The sequence below is a fragment of the Morus notabilis genome, unplaced genomic scaffold (assembly GCF_000414095.1).
Source record: "Morus notabilis unplaced genomic scaffold, ASM41409v2 Scaffold78, whole genome shotgun sequence".
NCBI classification, from domain to species: domain Eukaryota; kingdom Viridiplantae; phylum Streptophyta; class Magnoliopsida; order Rosales; family Moraceae; genus Morus; species Morus notabilis.
In genome coordinates, this window is record NW_010367622.1 from 467,230 (window position 1) to 471,798 (window position 4,569).

General features: G+C 37.9%; 1 pseudogene; it reads left to right on the forward strand.

Moving 5' to 3' along the window:
• Positions 1-1,212: 1,212 nt before the first annotated feature.
• Positions 1,213-3,099, forward strand: LOC21410494 (annotated as a pseudogene).
• The last annotated feature ends 1,470 nt before the right edge of the window (positions 3,100-4,569 follow it).

The window sequence follows — 4,569 nt, forward strand, 5'->3', positions numbered from 1 at the left end:
TTTTAATTTTTTGTTCCAGTGAGTAGCTTTCCACACACAATTTTACAGTGGTGCCTACCAAAATTGTTTTTTTGTTTTTTTGTTTTATTTTTTTCCTTTTTGCCATCACAATCGTTTTGACGATTCAAACCTCCACAATATAAATCCCATCTATCCTTGGAATTTGTTTCCTGGCTAGCTGGATTATATACAATTGCCCTTATGTTAGTCTAAATGTTACAAATATACTTATCTTATTATCCATGTAGTATATGGTAGTGCGTCGCGTCTTTTTTGCAGATCTCTCTATTATTGGGAAACCCACGTAATTAAAAATGGGAAGAGCAAAAGGAAATCTTACGGTTTAGATGCTTCTTTCAGTCAGCTCGAATCAACTTATGGAGGTTCAAGAGACGTTTAGGTCTCATTTACTTTGCGGATTCAAGTTTTCAATTCGAGCTGAGATGTGACATTTTCAGAGAATTTTTTACTGTAGCAGAAAAAGTTAAATGTGACATTTTCTGAGAACTTTTTACTGTAGAAACCTAAAACTGAAAACTCGAATAGGTGAAATGAACGATACCTTAATTTATAGATTAAAATTATGAGATTAAAATTATTTTTAATTTAAGTATATTTTTTATGAGAAAAAATATTATAATAAATCATAAATTATATTTTAAATCAGGATATGAATCCAGTTGTTTTTAATAATGGGAGAGAGAATTAATAGAAATTCAAACAAAGAATAACAGAAAAAGTACGCTATAATTTCTGTTTCATCCCAAGTGGGAATCAACTACTCCCAACCACTACAAAGATAATGTGAACATGCACAAATACAGTCAACAGGCATATGGACAAAAATAGCTACATGACAAGTGACAACTATATTATTCACCGTTTACTAGCACCCAAAAACAAAAAAAGAAAACAAAAACTTTGATTGTTCACCGACACCTGACGATTGCCTAAGGACAGGTGTCAGTTAGTTAACGATTTGTTCTGTCGTGTCGGTAATCTATCAGTCGAAGAGCGTTGATCGAAGTAGTCTTACGTCATGAATAGAGCTGGCTAGACGAGAGAGAAAATTATGATGATTAAGAAAAGAGCAAGTTGGGTTAGAGTGAGATAATCAAGATTAACGATGACGTTAATTTGGATGGGAAAGGTTCCAGACTCCTATATAATGGGGCGGTAGCTGAGCAAGGAAAAAACAAAGTGAGGCAGAGAGATATTCACCAAAAAAAAAAAAAATTTCAGAGAAAGAAAAGAGCGTTGAGAGTTTCAGATCTGAGCGAATCGTTCATTTACTTTCTTGATCGTTCGTTTACTTTCTTGAATCGTTCATTTACTGTCTCCCTTTCTGTTAATCATCTGTCTTTCAGGTTTTCTGATTTTTGGGTTTGTTTTTCAAATTAACCAAAACCAAAAGCAAACTTAGAAGGATTTCTCGAAAGCCAGGTGTTTTTCTTTTTTTAAAGACCTTCTCGATTTCCCGTTTTCTTCTGGTATTTTTTTTGTTTGTTTTTTGTTTTGTGTAATTTTCTTTTTTTTTTTACCCCCTTAATTTGGGACTGGCTTGGAGGGTTATTTTTTTTCCCTCAAGGTTAGAGAAGAGGTTGATTATTTTGAAAAACCTCATTTAGACAAAAAAGATTTTCGTAATTTTTCGTTTTCTACCCATTACCTGTTTCTTGGATTTTGGTAAGAATCAGGACAATTTCTCTTTATTTTCTCTCTGCTTTGATTTTGTTATTTTAGTGACTGACGAAGAAATGGCAGCTACAATGGATTTCTACAGTAGCAGACCTCTTCAATCAGAGCTAATGAAAGCACTTGAACCTTTTATGAAAAGTGCTTCTCCTTCTTCTTCATCAACAATAACTACCTTATCTCCTCCTTCTTCTTCACCTTCTCCCCCTTCAACTTCTTCTCCTTCCTACAACTGTTTCTTTTTCTCCCCCTCTATCCAAGCCCCCAAGCCCAGACTGGTTATGGTTGCTCAACATCGACGGTCCAAATGTTTTCCGACGGGTTTTCGATCCAAGCCATCTTGGGTTTCGAGCAGCAACCGCGCTCAATCGGGCTGAACCAACTAACCCCATCCCAGATCCAGGCCCAGATCTGCCAGATCAAAACCCAAACCAAACCCAACCCACAACCAGCAGCAGCAGCAACATCACAGCCTGAGCTTCCTGAGCCCGAGGGCGGTCCCGATGAAGCAAATGTGCTCGCCGCCGAAGCCCACGAAGCTCTACGTAGGGGTCCGGCAACGGCATTTGGGGAAATGGGTCGCGGAGATCCGTTCGCGAGGCTTAACTTCCCTCACCTGCAGCACCACGGCTCCTCTGTCGGCGGCGGCGAGTTCGGCGTCTACAAGCCCTTCCACTCCTCCGTCGACGCCAAGCTCCAGGACATTTGCGAGAGCCTGGCCGAGTCGCAGTCGCAGCAGAAGCAGGGAGGCAAGAAGAAGCCGCTGGCGAAGAGGTCCTCATCGGCCAAGCAGGAAGTCCATGAGCCGAAGGTGGAGATCTCGCCCTCGCCGCCCTCGCCGGTCGTGACGACGGAGAGCGACGGCTCCGCGGGGTCTTCGCCGCTGTCGGATCTGACCTTCCCCGATATCGTCGAGTCGCCTTGGGATTGCAACAACGGTGGTATGGAAAGCAATTACTTGTTGGAGAAGTATCCATCGGAGATTGATTAGGCTTCTATTTTAGCTTAATTTGCTGTTGCTTGTTGTTAATGTTATGCTTGTTGTTAATGTTATATTTTTGTAGCTTTATTCAAAATTAATCTCAGATAATATGTAATTTCGGTCTTGTGGTTGGCTGCTGCGCTGAAATTTTAGCAGTTGCAGAGCCAAATTTAGGTTTTTTTTTTTGTTTGTTTTTGTTTTTTGTTTTTTTGGTCAGTGAATTGGGACTATTTTTAATTAATATGTTAATAGTGATGTAAAATCTCGGCCATGGTCAGATGGGTTTTTTTTTTTTTTTTTTCTTGTGTAGACCATGGGAGACTGATAAAGGCTCTTGTTTAGTTTAGTTTATTATATGTTTCTCTTGTTGGGTATATGTTGTAATTCAACTTTTAGTCATTAATGTAATGCATGTATGTTGTAGGAACTTATTTCAGTTTCCATATGCCAAAATTATTCTGTTCGTTTATATTTGGGGTTTAGATTTGTGCATCATTGATATTCTCGTTTTGCCTGTGTGGCTTTTGGGCTAAGAAATCGTTGAAGCTCCGGCTGATTCAAAATTTGGGTACATCATAGCTGAATTTTGGTCTTTCCGTGGCCCTAGTTCCCATGTTTCACTGTAAATAAACCCTATTGATCTTATTCATAAGATTCTTTGATGATAATTCTATATCATACGGTAGCATATAACTTCAAATATCGTGTTGTAATATGTATGATAATTTGTGTATTGTGAAAGAATTTTCTGTTTATTTACTGTTAGATTATTTTCCTAAATACCCCTAAACTTTATACTTCATTTCAAAGTGCCTCCTAATTTTTTAAAATGTTTCAAAACAACCCCGGATCTATAAAAAACTATTCAAAATGCCCTTCCATCCACTTTCGTCTATTGACATTAAATATACATTTGCTAACACGACATACTTAAAAATTAATTAAAATAATTAAATTCTAATTAAATAGATAAAAATAATTACTCTTAAAAAAGATAAAAAGAAAATTATTGAAAAAAATTACAAAATCATTTATTTCAAAACCCAAATCTTCTATTTTCGTTGGTGGTCAAACATTGAGCTGGAACTGAGAGATTTGGCCTGGCGCAACTACTGTGACAGGGACTAGCAGGCTTGGAGGTGACTATTAACAGAGGGGAAGGCATGATATGGTGATAGGGATTGGCAGGCTTGGAGGTGGCTATTCGCAGAGAGGAAGGCACGGGGCGGTGTGACGGAGAGTTTGCGTCTTGGGCGAGATCGAGGAGGGTGGTTCTTGCAATATCGTGAAGGGTGATAGGTCGGTCGACCTAGCTTGCGCGACGGAGGTCAGGGTTGGCGAGATCCCACAGTGACCAAATCTGCTTGCAAATTAACACCAAAGGGGGGTTGCATCATAGCCATCTTACCAAATGGCATGGGGACTCTTAAGTCAAACAACAATATTTTGCTTTCTAAATTTTAAATTGTTTCTACTTAACCTCTTTATTGTAATTTTTATTTTAAAAAAAGATAAAAGTGAGTAATACAGTCACATAATCTTTCTATTTGAATTTTTATAAAATCAAACATATAAAAATTACATAGGAGATTCATATTGAGTGAGAGATTTAAAAAGTCGTTGAACATAATAGAACCACTGATAATATTTTACCCGAGGACGTCGTTAGTGTTAAAATGATTGGAAGATCCAATCCCATCAAAACCAAAATTATTAAGCGGTCTTGTTAATTACAAATTGACCTGAAACAACCGCGCAAATCCCTCTCTCTATTTGGAAGCTTTCGCACACGCACACACATAAATACATGCAATACATATGTTACATATAATGAATGCACCTGTGTCAAAGAGGCCGATGATAACATCTTCTTCATTTGACCATTTGAATTA